General features: G+C 43.0%; 1 non-coding gene across 1 annotated transcript; it reads left to right on the top strand.

The window, feature by feature from the left end:
- The first annotated feature begins 3,278 nt into the window (after positions 1 to 3,278).
- On the top strand, positions 3,279 to 3,418 carry LOC135379510 (U4 spliceosomal RNA). Its single transcript, XR_010418996.1, has one exon. It is a non-coding gene; the product is annotated as a U4 spliceosomal RNA (small nuclear RNA).
- Positions 3,419 to 17,501: the final 14,083 nt, after the last annotated feature.

Raw genomic sequence — 17,501 nt, 5'->3', positions numbered from 1 at the left:
CGGCGAATGTTACAGTTAAGTTCACGGCATTACTTTCTGATTTGTTTTGTCTTTTCTCCAGTAAGGTTAGACGGTTTGCCTTGCGAGCTCTGTTGAGAGCATCTTGAACTAGATCGGGTGGATACTGACGACCGACAAAGGTTTGTTGCAGCTGTTCTAAATTTCTGTCCAGATCGTCGTCATTCGAGCAGATTCTCCTATACCGAAGGGCTTGACTATAGGGAATGGCCAGTTTCGTGTGGCGAGGATGACAACTATGGAATGACAAGTACTGCTGAGAGTCTGTGGGTTTACGGAACAGATCAGACGTTAAAACTCCATTGGTTAGCTTAATTTGAACATCAAGAAAGCTAACAGTGACGGCAGAATAGGTGTGAGTGAAGTTAATAGAAGTATGGAACTCATTGAAATCGCGTATAAATTCCAATAGGCTGTCTTCCGAATGTGGCCAGATCATAAATATGTCATCAAGGTAGCGCTTGTATAAAGTGGGTTTGTCCTCACGCGTGCTCAAGAATGCTTCTTCTAGTGAACCCATGAATAGATTTGCATAGTTTGGTGCCATTTTAGTGCCCATAGCGGTGCCGTTGACTTGTAAATAGTGGCCATCGTTAAATTCGAAGTTGTTGTTCTTTAGGATCAGTTCTAGTAGAGTAGATACGACAGATGGATCACAAGAAGAATCAGAGTACTTTGAAAAAGTCGCCTCGGCTGCAGCTATGCCATCCGGCTGCTGTATACCAATACTCGGCTGCTGTATACCAATATCCCCCACGATGATGGCATAGCTGCAGCCGAGGCGGCTTTTTCAAAGTACTCTGATTCTTCTTGTGATCCATCTGTCGTATCTACTCTACTAGAACTGATCCTAAAGAACAACTACTTCGAATTTAACGATGGCCACTATTTACAGTCAACGGCACCGCTATGGGCACTAAAATGGCACCAAACTATGCAAATGTATTCATGGGTTCACTAGAAGAAGCATTCTTGAGCACGCGTGAGGACAAACCCACTTTATACAAGCGCTACCTTGATGACATATTTATGATCTGGCCACATTTGGAAGACAGCCTATTGGAATTTATACGCGATTTCAATGAGTTCCATACTTCTATTAACTTCACTCACACCTATTCTGCCGTCACTGTTAGCTTTCTTGATGTTCAAATTAAGCTAACCAATGGAGTTTTAACGTCTGATCTGTTCCGTAAACCCACAGACTCTCAGCAGTACTTGTCATTCCATAGTTGTCATCCTCGCCACACGAAACTGGCCATTCCCTATAGTCAAGCCCTTCGGTATAGGAGAATCTGCTCGAATGACGACGATCTGGACAGAAATTTAGAACAGCTGCAACAAACCTTTGTCGGTCGTCAGTATCCACCCGATCTAGTTCAAGATGCTCTCAACAGAGCTCGCAAGGCAAACCGTCTAAGCTTACTGGAGAAAAGACAAAACAAATCAGAAAGTAATGCCGTGAACTTAACTGTAACATTCGCCGGAAATATCCCAAACATTAACAACATACTTAGCCGCCACCACAGTATCCTTCTCCAGTCAGAACGCACGAAAAACATATTTCCTAATCCACCACGTGTCGCTTACAGACGTACACGTAACTTACAAGATAGCTTGGTCCGCTCTAAAGTAGGCGAACCCACTAGCCCTCCGGCGGGCTGTCATCCATGTAATGGCAGGAGATGCCAGATTTGCAAGTTAATGCAGACCGCACAAACGGTCAGAAGTACGAATTCCAACTTTACCGTCAAGATCAACGCAGACGTAGACTGTAACTCATGCAACGTTATCTATCTAATCCAATGCAACACATGCCGGGCGCAATACGTGGGTCTGACAAAAACTTCTTTCCGAATTAGATTCAACAATCACCGATCGGATGTTACCAAGAAACCTAATCTCCCAGTCTCACGCCATTTCAAACAACCAGAACATTCAATCAACGAAGCCTCAGTTTTTATTCTCCAGTCGAACTTTACCTCCGACCGCTCCCGGGAACAACGGGAATCTTACCTAATTTACAAATTCCGATCGGCCATTAACGAGGACCCTGGCATGCTGTCAACAATAAGAAGTCTAACAACCTAGATAAGACCCTGTTGCCTTTTCTCGTTTCAGCCAGATCAAGGTCCCCACTGACCCACAAGGACGATGATCCCACTCCTGGACCTGACACAGAAACGCTCTGGAATTTCCCCAATTGGCAACCGCCAGGTGGCGGGAATTTCCCCCAACCTACCACGTCATTCTCAAGCCCCTTATCAGCCTCGTGGCCACATTTAGCTCTTTTGTCCCGAAGAAGGCGGAGCTTCCGCCGTAACGTAGACATCCTCCCTAACTTTTATGATTTTTAAGTTTTAATAAACCTCTTTTTTTGTTACTTCCCCTACTTTCGTCTTCTGTCTCCCATTTATTTCAACTATAATTACCTAGCCGTCCGATCCAACTCCAACTTTTCAAGATATATATATATATATATATATACAAGGAGAAAAAAATAGCCGGAGCTCTTTGGCTGCACGTATAGCATATGTTTGTAAGTCAAACGTTATATATATATAAAGAGGGGGAAAAGCCATTAAAAAATAAGTAAATGATGATATACGTGTTTGAAATTCAAACTTACAGATTAAAATGGCTTCTATGGCTGCACGTAGAGAAACAGATGCTCATTGAACGATGCGACAGCACCAGAGGACACGTGTTTCGCCGTGTTTGCGGCTCGTCGGCCCTGGGTAGCTGCGCATCGTTCGGGATTGGCAAACCAGGGGTCACTCAACGAGCGATATACACCTGGGAGGGTGACTGAGCACTCCTCAATGCCACAGTGCAAGCCAGTGAATTATAAAGAGGGGGAAAGCCATTAAAAAAATAAGTAAATCATGCTACACGTGTTTGAAATTCAAACTTACAGATTAAAATGGCTTCTATGGCTGCACGTAGAGAAACAGATACTCATTGAACGATGCGACAGCGCCAGAGGACACGTGTTTCGCCGTGTTTGCGGCTCGTCGGCCCTGGGTAGCTGCGCATCGTTCGGGATTGGCAAACCAGGGGTCACTCAACGAGCGATATACACCTGGGAGGGTGACTGAGCACTCCTCAATGCCACAGTGCAAGCCAGTGAATTATAAAGAGGGGGAAAGCCATTAAAAAAATAAGTAAATGATGCTACACGTGTTTGAAATTCAAACTTACAGATTAAAATGGCTTCTATGGCTGCACGTAGAGAAACAGATAAACTTACAGATTAAAATGGCTTTGCGCAGCGGCGGTGTCGTAGCCAGTGAAGTGTGAACTGAGGCGCGACTATTGCTAGTTGAAAACTTTTCCCAATACCTCGCCTTGACGACGTGAAATACCGTCGGCAATGGCAATTTTTGGCAGCCTACACGTGTCCTCTGGTGCTGTCGCATCGTTCAATGAGTATCTGTTTCTCTACGTGCAGCCATAGAAGCCATTTTAATCTGTAAGTTTGGATTTCAAACACGTGTAGCATCATTTACTTATTTTTTTAATGGCTTTTCCTCCTCTTTATAATTCACTGGCTTGCACTGTGGCATTGAGGAGTGCTCAGTCACCCTCCCAGGTGTATATCGCTCGTTGAGTGACCCCTGGTTTGCCAATCCCGAACGATGCGCAGCTACCCAGGGCCGACGAGCCGCAAACACGGCGAAACACGTGTCCTCTGGTGTTGTCGCATCGTTCAATGAGTATCTGTTTCTCTACGTGCACCCATAGAAGCCATTTTAATCTGTAAGTTTGAATTTCAAACACGTGTAGCATCACTTACTTGTTTTTTTAATGGCTTTCCCCCTCTTTATAATTCACTGGCTTGCACTGTGGCATTGAGGAGTGCGCAGTCACCCTCCCAGGTGTATATCGCTCGTTGAGTGACCCCTGGTTTGCCAATCCCGAACGATGCGCAGCTACCCAGGGCCGACGAGCCGCAAACACGGCGAAACACGTGTCCTCTGGTGCTGTCGCATCGTTCAATGAGTATCTATATATATATATATATATATATATATATATATATATATATAATATTCCGTTTACTCAGGTCCTTGGTACAACCTCCAATCCCCCAACGTTCTACCTTTTCTTCCTCCTCCTCGTCTTCGTCGAGATGGGCCGTTACAATATATATATATATATATATATATACATATACAGATTAGGCAAAACATGATATAGCCTATAGCCTTGTGGCACGCTTCTATAAACTTCATGGAACTGGAGTAAATATCATAGCTTGTGCTTACATGAAAAATAAATAAATAAATAAAGTACTTAGATATTATAATCATAAGAAGCACGTCAATGAAGTAACTGTAAAATAGTGCTTAATGAACTATAGCTTGTTTTTCACAGCTCGCTAAAACAATAAAAAGTTTAAATCATGTGAGCATATAAGAACACATTTACAGCTGCATACAGTGTTAAAAAATGATCTTCGCAGCATAGCATGCTCCTAGCCAATCATAATCTCGAATGATATCGTTATCTGCCCTGAATTGTTTAAACGGGAGGCATAAGCCTTTTTTGTGACGCTTATGATGTTCATAATTGTCACAGAGAAGGCGTATGCTTCCCGTTTTCAACATAAGAACTACAGATGTTCAAGGAAAAATATGATTATGGCCTGGGGAATAATAACACCTGACAACAAAACAATGCTCGATTTCGTCTTTATTAACAGTCACCGACCGCTTTGGTTCTCTGTATTAATTCAGTCTTGAACTAAGGACTGTAAAAACTGCAGATGTTCAAGGAAAAATATAATCAATGGGCTGGACAGTAATAATGCATGAGAACTAAATAATGCATTCATTAAATCTGGAGTCAGTTATCAACAATCTTGGTTCATTGTTTTCATTCAGTGCTTAACGAAGGACCATAAGAACTGCAGACGTTCAAGGAAAAATGTGGCTGGGGAATAATAATGCACGAAAACTAAATAATGCTCTCATTACATCTTGATTGAGAGGCGCCAATAACCTCGGCTCTCAGTATTAATTCAGTGTTTAGCTGAATGTGATAACAACTGCAGATGTTCGGGCCAATAACACTAATTGGTTGTAAATAACAGTTGCTTCACATCATTTTAGTATGAATAGGCAAATTAATCACAACTACGGGCGGGTATGAAAACGCTGCCGTAAAAGCTGCCTGCCGAAATATGCAAGTGCTTATGCACTATAAACTACGTGCGCATGCATGGCTATTCACTTATGATCTATAAATCACATGAATATGCCATGTAATGAATGCGATAATGAGCCACGCCTCGGACACGGAATTTAGTTCAAGGGAACCGTCCACTTCGCATACCTATAAGACGTTTTGCGCGGTAGGCTTTGCTATTGATGCATGCATGTATGTACGGGTAAATACACCTTCAAGTGCATAAAGTGCACGAGCGCCCATCCGCGATGATGCTGATGCTGCTGATGATGATGATAATAATAATAATATATTTATTATTGTGCCCAAGAACAGCCAAAGCCTTGGTACCGGAGCGCGCAGACAATGCAGTACTTGCGCATATATACATATATATATATGCATACATATACAGATTAGGCAAAACATCACATGTTCAGGGCATAATCAGGAACACGAACATAACAGGGAGATATTCACATCGATACATACAGTACAGACATACAGATGTATAGTACATGGCACTAAAAGAGAAGGAAAAAAACTGTACAACCTCACATGTTACTGATTGAACGCCAGAGGGGAGTTTTGACAACGTTTGTATGGCGGTTCAATATATCAAGAGAGGGATGAATTGCGTTTGTCATTTGTTGAATACGTGCGATCGGATTTGCAGGCATATGGTGGGATATGTACAATATATTCGTGTGTCTGGTTACATTGACAGGTGCGACGATATGAAGCTGATGTAATAAAGCTGGTGTACCGAAAAAAACTGTGTAAGATCTTATAACAAAGCACAATATCATAGAAACGGCGTCGCGTTGAGAGTGGTTCGAGGTTAGCATATGACATTTTAGAATACATTTTAGAAATACATTATATTCAATGTGTAGCATTTTTTTTTTTCTGAACAGATTCAATCCGTGACGAGTTAGTGTACGAAAGAGAGTTCCACACCGGAGACGCGTATTCCGGTCGCGATAAAATTAAGGAACGATACAGGTGTACAAGTACAGCTTACAGTATACTGTACAGTATACAACTTGCATGTATATGTGAGCAAGCCAGGAATTTTGAGAACCGAAGAGCGTGCATAGGAAACATGGTCATGAAAACGCGGCTGGGAGTCGAAAACGACCCCTAAATCCTTCAGTACATCGACACGCTTGATGGCATCGCAACACATGTATCTATTGCATATTATCTTAGTCTTTCTTGAGAATATCACATGTTTGCATGATAGCCATCCCATTTTTAGAACACCAATCAACCACTGAACAAACGTCAATTTGTAGATTATGAACGTCATTATGTCGTGGATAACTTTAAATATCTTCACGGCATCGGCGTACTGAAGGACATGAGAATGACGAATATCCCAAGCTAAGTCGTTAATAAAGACATTGAAAAGGAGCGGCCCCGAAATTGAGCCTTGACCACACCTGAAGCGGAAAAGTAAGGTTGAAAAGAAGTTGGATTGTATCATCATGTCCAATGCTTTAGAAATGTCGAAATAAATTGAATCTACTTGTCCTCGTGCTGAGACACAAGGAACCACAACAGACATAAATGATACAAGATTGGTGATAGTGGATCCCCCTGGCATGAAACCGTGTTGTTGCTTTCATATATATGACTTAAGTAAAGAAAAAGTGAAAATCGTAGATGACAGTTTGACATATTCAAAGGATCAAATTCGAAGTCCTCCAACAGCTGGGGAACGCAAACTCACGTAGACACAGGTCGGATACATGGAGGACGGGGCAAGAAGGTCAGCGTAGCCTTTAACAAAATACTGCAAGCATTTTGTTCACCCCTGGAGTCAAAGTCGGTTTTAGCTTCTGAATAGCTGCGATGAGGTCCTCGTGGGACACCGCTATGCAAGGAAGGTGATAAGACGCGTTCGACACGGAGCTCGAATTCGCATGGTATAGTGGCTGTGCGTTGCTGCGTTTATATACTGAACAAAAATGTGCAGCGAAGGGCTGAGACGTTGACGTTGGGTTAGGAGATACACCACTGTTAGTGTTCAAAGCATATAGACTTTTTTCGTTTTTAGAAAGACGCATGTGCTTCCCAAATCGTTTCGGATTGCTCTTGATATCCATTTCTATTGATTTGATGCGATTAGCATAGTCATGTGATTGTGCCTGCTTAGAGAGTGTCCAGTAGTGAGCAAATAGTATGTAGAATTTCGGCCTTGGGGGTGTTGGGTTCTACAAGGGGGTGTATTTAAATGCTTTTCACTCAATATTGAGCAATGTCATTTTATTTTAGGGGGGTCTCCTCCAGATTTTGGGGGAGGGGGGTGCTAGGAGAGTGTAGGGAGGTCTGGATAACTCACTGTGTAGCGTACTACCCGCAACAACATGTTATCTGGTTGTTGTAGGCATCGCAAAGCAAAACAATGCAACCTACGGTTCGCAAACCTACCTGAAACAACGTAACCGCGCGTAAGGGGTAACCGCTCCATTTGCTCACATCGGAGCTCACGTTCTTTCCGGCTCAACTTGAGCGCACAGATTCGGTTGCGGTTGATTTGCATAGCAAACAAAAATGGCTCGTATCTTGAAGCACAGAAACATTTCGACATCGCTGACAGCTGGAATACCTAATGAAACGAGGAAAAGGGTGTAGGCTAGCTGGTATAGATCCATGAAGCAGACCGAGAGACACGGACACAGAAGACACCGACACTCGCGTATGTCGTCTTCTGTGTCCAAATCTTCGTCGTGTCCAAATCTCCTTCAAAGAAGAAGACCGAGTCCCTCGGTCTCCTTCTTGGAGCTGGAATAGCTTTGGACAATATTACACTGAATTATCTTCAGTGTGCTACATGTCATTGAAACCTGGCAATACAGCCACCCAAAATCAGTTTAACCAACGTAGCACACAATTCAATCACAAAATAGTGCATGTTGCGCCCCCAGGGGTGACTCACCTACGTTGTGTTTGTCATAATTGTTTACTAAGCCTCGACAGTTTATGTGGCTCACACTTCTTATGTTTCAAGGAAGGCATCATTATCAGCATCTGGCAGCCGCAATAGCTTTCGACCAACGACGGTATTTCGCTAATCCTGCCATCTCACTTATTCCTAGAACTCCTTCATTATTATGTTAATTATCGAATTTTAGTTAATTCTTCATCGAATACTGACGCGATCAGATGGGAAATATGTTCGCCAGACCACGGATGTCCGACCCGAAACGGCATATCTGGGGCGATTTTTATTTAAACATCTGTGGCACTTAAAAACACACCATGTATATTATATGGCTCGCAGACCCGAACACCTGAGAGCCCATGAACACGCCGCCATCTGTCTGATGTCGCACCAAATAAACTGGTATAAAACTCATATTATGAAGTGGAATAATTGGTGATATGTTCTTGAAAGCAAGCTTGGCGAATCAGCGTGCGAGTATGTCACGAGTATGCTGACATAAGGGATATCTGCCTCTTGGCAGGTACGCCACCCGCTGGTATGAACCGCACCATGGTGGTATGCAAAGGCTATACTAACGCGATAAGCCGTCTAGCATATATGACATATCAACGGAGTGAACCGGGTGTGTCTTCTACTGTTATGAGCAATACCAGGCTGATATGCAGAGCTTACACAACCACGTTAATCCGCCTAGTATGAAGACATACCAGCATTTTCAACAGGATGGGGAAGGAATGCCTCCTTCAAAGCGGCTAATGGCGCTGCCAAAAGCACATGCTGAGCAGTCCTTATTAGTGCGACGAAGATAGTTGAGCGGATGCCATGTAAGCTAGCGTGCATAAATACTAAGAGCATTCCTTATCTCTGAATGTGAACAGCCTGCTCTGACGCCTCTGCTAGGATAGACTACATCTCTGTTGTCCTGCAGCGTCCTCATCAGCGTGCAACAGGCCTGGGTGCTCAGTAGTCCCTGCTATTTTTAGTGTGCTGCATGGTGAGTGTTCAGTTCATTCCCTTGGAATCAAATCTGTTAATATTTCTCTGGTGTGCGCGAAATTCACAAGACAGAAAATAAAAAAAATGAATTATGCCGTATCACAATATTTCAGCCAAGGTAATCTGCTTTATTAATGCAGCCAATAGCATTTCGCTGAATAACCTACTCAATTTAATGAATAAAGTAACTCTAAAAGTAAGTAGTACATGTTCTTCAGTAGCTGTAAGTGCATCAGCGTGTTTTCCCCGACGGGGTATTTGCAGCTGTAATTCAGCTACTTAAAAAATCTGTTGTCCGTAACTGCTAACTTATATACTTTTGAAAACTGACTTTAGCAACCACAGTAGCTACATAGAGGAAATTGAAAAGATAATACCTAGAGATAGGAAAGTGAGAGGTTAATAACGACATACAGGAAACTCAAAGGTTAATAGCTCCAGACAGGAAACTGAATGGTTAAGTACAATAGACGGGAAACTGAACGGCTAATTACGACGGACAGGAAGCTGGAAGGTCAATAGCAACAACCAGTGAGGTATAAAAGGGCTCACAATTCTCTATTAGTATCACATTCGATCGATCGCAGGTAAGCCACAACCCACATACATTACCATATAATCTCTACAGGGTGTTTATTTTTATTCGTTACAAAGTTAAAAAAAACAGATGCCATTTTTGCTGTTCAGATGAGTTGCTGTTGTGGCCGGGCGAACGTTCTCTCGATGAAAGTATGTAACTACATGATCACTAATTAACTAAAATTCATTAATTGACTCTTTTCGCACAAATGGGAGAATCACGCTGCTCGAGAAGAAGAATAGAATTCTTTCATTTATGATGGAAGCGATACGTGGAAACAAAATAAGCACGGAACAGGTCTACTGAGAATTCACAACTTGCGTTCCCACGACGTCCACTTCACGTATTTCACTCTTGATTAGCAGGGCTATACGGACGTATCCAACATTCACAGCGTGTCGTCCGAGAGATGCCAATGTTCGGTAAATGGTACCACGAGAGAGTGAGATGACCAGGGTTGCGGGCATGTCGATATGCGATCCCAAGACAGACCTGACACGATAAAAGGTCGTGATAACCGAAGAAAACCAAAGTGAAATATTATAATTTCCATAATTCGCCCATTCACGTGGCGAGAGAGGCCACGAGAGACAACGAGACATAGATCGGTCGATTAACTGCAGCCACCAGACACCACCACTTACTCTTCAACAAGGGCTAGGTCCCCAACAAACAAATACATCCCGAAGGAAATTATATCAACAAAAAAAAAAAAAAACGCCGATTGCTATCATGAGCAGGAGGAATGGACGCGGCGTACGCACCTCGACTATATAAGGTGCCGCGAAGAAAATTATCCTGATTTAGGTACAGAAGAGTGCTAATGTAACGCTTAAAAGTATTTACAAACGTAGCCTGAAAATATAGATTTCGCCTAGATTTTGCCGCCATGACAGCCAGAAAATAAGCTGTTTGGATCAATGTAGGCATATCTGGCAACCTGCCCCCACTCTTTCTGAAAAGTTACATGATGTATCCTGGACAGCGGCGAAATAATACACTCTGGTATAGGGGAAGCTCATCTATTACGTTTTGTACACACCTGACGCATCCCTGTATACCCAGTGAGACCATTTGACCCATCTGTGAACTCTGCCGTAATGAGACCTTTGGGGATGAAAGATAATTAGTCGTAATGATACTTTTGACCGCCATTTCAAATTGGTCGTCATGGGACGTCAACCGGATAGCGTACTGTTTCGTTCAAGCGTTCGTCACTGTGAGTATTTCAGACCATTCAGACGTTGAAGGATTAAACTAAAAAATATGTCAGAGCAGCATAGGCATTCTTTCCTTGTGGGGGCTATTGGCGGTGAGCGCGACCTACAGGGGGCGCTCTAAAAGTCACATTATTAGCCCGTAGTGTGGAAACAACGGGATGCGTGTCTGCGGTAGTGACCGCGATTGGTCGTCTTTATACGGCATTGCGCTGTTTTTAATTGCAAATCGTCATCAGCTACACTTGGAATGAACTTCCAGAACTAGCCGAAACATGAAAAGTTTATAATATTATGATTATATTGATAATCAAGCTGCGAAACGGAAAGCAAGCGCCAGAAAAATTGGTGCACTATGAGGCACTTGGAGCATTTCGCCGAAACGTACATACGTCGGAATGAAATAAAAGGGTAAGGTACTGCTTGGTGGACAGAAAACTGCAACAATATAGTGGTATTGGTTTCCCGTCTAGATCCGAAACGTTGTTTTCAGGAACGAAATATTGTGCCGTCAAGAAATCTACCCACGAATGCTCGACAAGCCTCCATCAAAAAGCCGGCCTGAGAAAATCGTCGTTGCGCTGCACTGTCAGATATGTTTTTGGGCGACTTCGTTTATGGTTTCGTTCGTGCTATCGATCTTCGTAGTGCTTTGCCGTTGTCGCAGGATACAGATTAGATCTAACACCTGAAGAAAACTTGTATCACATCAGTCACATATCTCCAGCTAGTTATGTAGAAATAAAGGTGTTACACTGCTGTATTGTTTCCACTGTAGAGTAGTTCATGGACTCGGACATCACACTGTACAATATAACAATCACAATATTAATGAAACAAAAAACACGAATACATAATAGTTCCTGCTGGCGTCCGGAACGAAACTACGACGCACACACAAGATAGCAACACATATGATCACTAATGACAGCGTTCAATCTATGCAATATGCAGCTCCCGTGTGGACTGTCACTGTAATGCTAAAGGGGGCGACCAAGCTTGCACCTCACACAATTGCAGACCTGTCGTTATTTGTTTAAATTAAAAGGGATGAAAACTGTTAACACCTATTATTACCATTCGAAAGTTTATCTGCATTGAATAACTCTGTACTAGCTGCTAACGTCCACGATCCTCAAATGTATGGTTACACGTTGCACTCATTCTATGACGCCCCGCTTTTTATCTTTCCATTCAGTGCAAACTTTACGGTGGCCCTGAGCAACCTGATTGATCTGAGTAATTCTGCACTACACCAAATAATTGTAATCAAACATAATACACTGACGGTAACCAAGCACGACAAACAAATAATTGTGACACGGCACTCAACAAAGAAAGCTGCTTTTACACACAAAAATAGCCGCATCTGTAAGCTGGTGTGGGCATCGATAGGGAAACTGGAAGGCAAAGTCCATCCGTAACAACACTTCATTACACGCGCACTATTCTAGCGCGCATAAATTTAAACAAGAACATACTGATTACGAATTTAACATTCATTTGACTCTATCTAGCCACGCTTCAGGACAGGCAACATTGATGGGGCTGTCCCTCCGCTGAATACCACTACCAGGGCCAGTTCTCACTTAGCGAGGCCCGACGCGACGTCGCGAGCGGGCGGCGGAAATAGACGTGCATTTCCGGCGTTGGAAGAGGAGAGACGTCGAGCCAAAAAAATTGCCGGTCTCTTTCACGACGTCGGCGAGAGGTGGCGAGAACGATACACTGACGACCAATAAGATGACAGAGAAAGGCCACGCCTCTTCAGTCTTCATTTGCTTTGGGCGACGGAATGCCACTGTGGTGGGAACATGAAAATCATGCGCCTTGACGGGGCGGCGGAAATGCCCGTCTACTTCCGCCGTCCGTTCACGTCGCCAAGTGAGAACTGGCCATCAAACTCAACTAAACGTGCGTTGGCAAGCTGGCGACCAGCGTCGCATCCACACTACGCAGTTCGTTCCGCCGCCGCAGACGGGGAGCCACCGTTTGCGCTCGTCCCCAATATGCCCAGGTAACGTTCTTACGAAGAGAATATGTAACTACTGCAAGACTATATACCTTAAACTCCTTAATAAACATGAATTTATGGGTGTACTGGTGGAAAATCCAGCGGACCGGTATGGAAGTATGAAGGGAAGTGAATCAGGATGCGAACCGTCAATATCCCTAGGAGAGGCTGTTCCTCTGGGCACCGTCCTTGTCATCGGCGTGGTATCTGAAGGGTTAGGTATGACGTGTTAAATATCCATGTGAACTGTGGGTCGACAACCCGGGGGAAGAAAAGGTACATTCAGTCTTTTACAGCTGAGGTTAATGGTCCGCTTTGTTAGAGTGCGGAGGGAATTACCTAATGGAATGCATAATCTAAATCCCCGAGACTAGGAAACACGAAAGGACAGACACAACACGAAGTCTCAAACACAGCTGGAAATTTTACTTCGCATGCAATAAATATATACGCAAACAGAGGGAAGAGGACACCCAGTTGAGGACAAAATAGGAGGTCAGTTAGGGAGAACAAGTAGTCTCCTCCAGGCCGGACCGAGGATTACGGATGGGTTGTTGGCACAGTTCCCACAAGATGTTATGCATAAGGTCTGTCTCAAAAGCCTTCTGTGAGGGTATATAGACTTCGCCTAGATTTTGCCGCCATGACAGCCAGAAAATAAGCTGTTTAGCTATGGTGGCTAGGTGAATATTGTCTGGTGTGAGGAGGGCCCACAGCCTCCTATCCTACGGAGCGGGACTCTTGAGGAAGACGGCCAGCAGGCGCGCTGCTCCACGGATGTATGCTAGTTTGTGGGCGCTCTGGCTGGTCCCCGGGCGGAGTTCTTTCGCCGTGACATACCAGAGGGTGGGATAGCGACGCTGTCGCGTGGTTTATTTACTTTACTTTTAAGTGGTTTATTTTACTTTATCGTCGGCTGTGCACTGTTTCTGTGGAATGGTGAACCTTTAGCAGACTTCTGACGCCCCTGTGAAGAAAAAAGCGGCGTGGAAAAACGAACAGAGCGTGACCATCCGTCGTCGTACATGAACGAATTCAACAGGGGGGCCCACGCTACTATTCAGAAACACTCTTCAAGCTTGTCTCCAAACTTGAATATACCTTCACAATGTTGTTTTCATATCATAAAGGGCATACAGACAGCCTACTAGAAGTATTGGCATGTGCTAGGGGCAGTGATGGGCAGTACTTGATGTACCAAGTACTCAAGTAGAACCTTAAGTACATTTCTGTTTAGTTGTACTTTACTTAAGTACATTTTAAACCGCGTACTTTGTACCGTACTTAAAGTACTTTTTTTCCAAATACTTTCCCATCAAGTACTCAAGTACACAAACTTCGGCTACAGCCAAAAAGTCACAAAAGAGTATCAAAAATGCTCATTAAATGCCCATCAATTCTTTTAGTGGGATGCTGTACCAAGAGTCCGTCTGACATTTTACCAAGAAGGATTTTTGTGCTGTTAAAGAGCATGTTTGTTGAAAGAAATTTATTGTTGAGAGGCTTGGAACGTTGAAAAAGTATCAACACTTCTATGGCAATGTAAAACGAATAGAATGCACAGACATCCCACATTATAACACTGCAACCGGGAGCACAATGACTTGGTCGATTGTCATTTCAGTTCTTCCAATGCAGGCTTCTACGCTTTTTTATATTGTTTCGTTCATTGGCAATTAATAATCATTTTATATCACAGTGTATGATTGCATTACATGATGAACACTCTGAAAGACACATATGCATTACTTTTTACATTTTACGTTTTTTAATTGGTCACATGGATTAGGTTGCTGCAGATCAGAGTCGTATAAAAATCATGGCTTGCATTGTGCTTCATGCTTTTTTATTTTCTTCGTATACTTTTTTAAACATGTTGTATTTCAAAAAGCACCATGGAATGCCCAGAAATATACAATCTCCGTTGGCCTGTACTTTTTCCCCCTTGAAATTTCCTAGCCTGTTATAACAGAATATTAGTACCGGAACACCACACTAGGCAGGTGATCTTCGATCAGTCAGGGTACAATACATAATCACAGCCCAGATGACTCATTACCTCTCTACATGTAACTGCAAATTATGTCATCTGATTAAGTCCATATTCACGGGTTAGCACTTAACCTACGACTTTATGGCTTTAGAGCATTTGTCAAGAATGATCGCTAAAGTTTTCCAAACAAGCAAGACACATATAATAAACCGTGAAGTGCAATGTACTTGATGAATACTTGAAGTACTTTGTCAAGTGCTTTGTACTTTACTAGAAGTACATTTGGAATTGGGTACTTTGTACTGCACTTGAAGTACTAATGACGCCAGGTACTTGGTACTTTACTTTAAGTATAATTTGGAGGTACTTTTCCCATCACCGACAAGGCGAAGCCTTGAGCATGTTGGCTATCAAACCCATAGCGAATATCTCACAATGAACATTGTAAAATTAAATGCTGTGATAAGAATGCACTACCCCGTAAAGGGCATTAACCGTCCTCGCGCAGAGCGGAGCAAAAAACAGAACCTTTCAAAGAAGGCGCGTCTCCATCAGCGAATATACTTAAGTGAGCATTCAGACTCGTGTACAGATGTTCTTTGTTTTCATTGTGTGCATATGTGTATATATAATGATGAGGGGACGAAATAAGTTGTTGAGCACTATTGCTGTGTATAATAAATCTTGTTTTGAGAGTGCGAGGTTGAAATTTGGAGATGATCGAGGAGACATCGAGGAGCAACAAGAAAGATTGACCGGCCTCGTTGCTGTGACATTCAAAAAAAAGAAAAAGAACTAAAAGTGAGAATGAACAAAGAAAAGTAACCTGATAAAAGAAAGAGATACAAAAGTTGAAAAGGAGGGTTGCCATGAGCTTTGTGACGTCCGAGCTACGCATGGGACATAGAAAGCTGAATACCTGTTCCTTTGCGTGCTTGAATAAGCGGTCCTCAATGTGTTTTAAGCTATGACCATTACTGTTTTGTTTTCCACTGATATTTACCCCCCACCGTTCCATTCCTCCGCAAAACTTCTCGGCCACATGGGCGAAAACGGCCCGTTCAGCACACGCGCCTCGGGAGCGTTCGGGAGAACCTTCGCATACATCCGTGTTGGCGGGCCACCTGACGGCGTCTTCCGCGAACCGGCCGCCTCGGGTGCGCCGCCCCTCACACCAGACAATATTCATCTAGCCACCATAGTTTGGCTCAATGTAGGCAAATCTGGCAACCTCCCAATTGTTTCATCTCATTCAGAAGTTCTTACATCACATCATCATTCAAAATTCCTTACAATTGTTAATCCCATAGAGGGAAGCAATATGAGCATTCTTCCGAGTGCTTGGCAATTTCAGAGTTTGAAGCTTCTTTTTTTTTGTTACTTTTAAAAATGCTCTCTCAGACGATGATTTATGCAACATTTTGTCTGGCCAATGTAACGGAAACCACAAGCTAGGGGGATCTGAGAAACAACGTTTGAAGAATAGGGGGACGAATTTGTTCCGGTGATTCTTGCAGGTAACTTCAGGTTTCGCGGTATGCGTGAGAAGATCAAGACGGAAGTTATTCTTGAAAACAAGGTTGACTTGAAATTTCTTCGCTACAGCCAACACGTTGTGAGACACTTTGTGGAAGTAAGGTGATACACCAAGTTTGGAGACCACACGTCTCCACACGTGTGGTATTACCTTACTTCCACAAAGTGCCTCACAACTTGTTGGCCGTTGCGAAGAAATTTCAAGTCAACGTTATTTTCAACATTGTTTTCATGGGAGACTATCCTTGATTAAGGACACGATAGTGGCCTTAATCGAGGATAGTCTCTCATTCCGAAGTCTCACGTTTGCTCGAGAGTCTTCAAGTAAGGAGGTACTTGATGAATTTTAGGGGATTATTCACTTAGTTGATAAACAATCTCTTCGAGAGGAAGCCCACTGGCTGTCTCACACAACTGCAAAATCGCCATCTATGCTGCTCTCATTCCTTTTAATAAAAAAATGGCAAAAAACACGCTCTATAGACAACAATGCGTTAAAAGAGAAAGGGACAAATTACTATGGGAAAGATACAGCGCTAGGACGAAAAGAAACAACATCAGAGAAAGTAGGACTGAAAGACGGCACTTGAAAGCAAGTTGAATGAAATCAGAGGGACCATTCATAGCATTACCTGTTTTACTTGACAAGTGATTGGCTAACAAGGCGTTTTCGTGTTCCGGCTTCAAAAGCTAGCCCAACAGCAGTTTATGTCCAAAATGCCCGGACATAAACTGTTGAAGTTTATTTTGACACAATTTAGGTTGAGAAGCAATTTTTTTATGAATATTCTTCGTGCGATACACTATGATGTTTGCCATATACAGAAAAAACAGCATTCCTAAGGAACCAAATACGCGACGTCTGTTTGCACAAAGGACATAATCTAAGAACGTACGACCAATTCTATAGTCACATTCAGTCACCGAAAAAGGCGGTAGTAAATCAGTACCTGGTTAAGACTCAAGGTGGAGGCTATCTGATGAAACATGGCGAAAAGTAACCTCAAGACACAGTAGGAGGGACA

Source organism: Ornithodoros turicata, chromosome 1, assembly GCF_037126465.1.
Source record: "Ornithodoros turicata isolate Travis chromosome 1, ASM3712646v1, whole genome shotgun sequence".
Classification (NCBI taxonomy): Eukaryota; Metazoa; Arthropoda; class Arachnida; order Ixodida; family Argasidae; genus Ornithodoros; species Ornithodoros turicata.
Note: the sequence above shows the minus strand (reverse complement) of the source record. Positions and strands in the feature narration are given on the sequence as shown.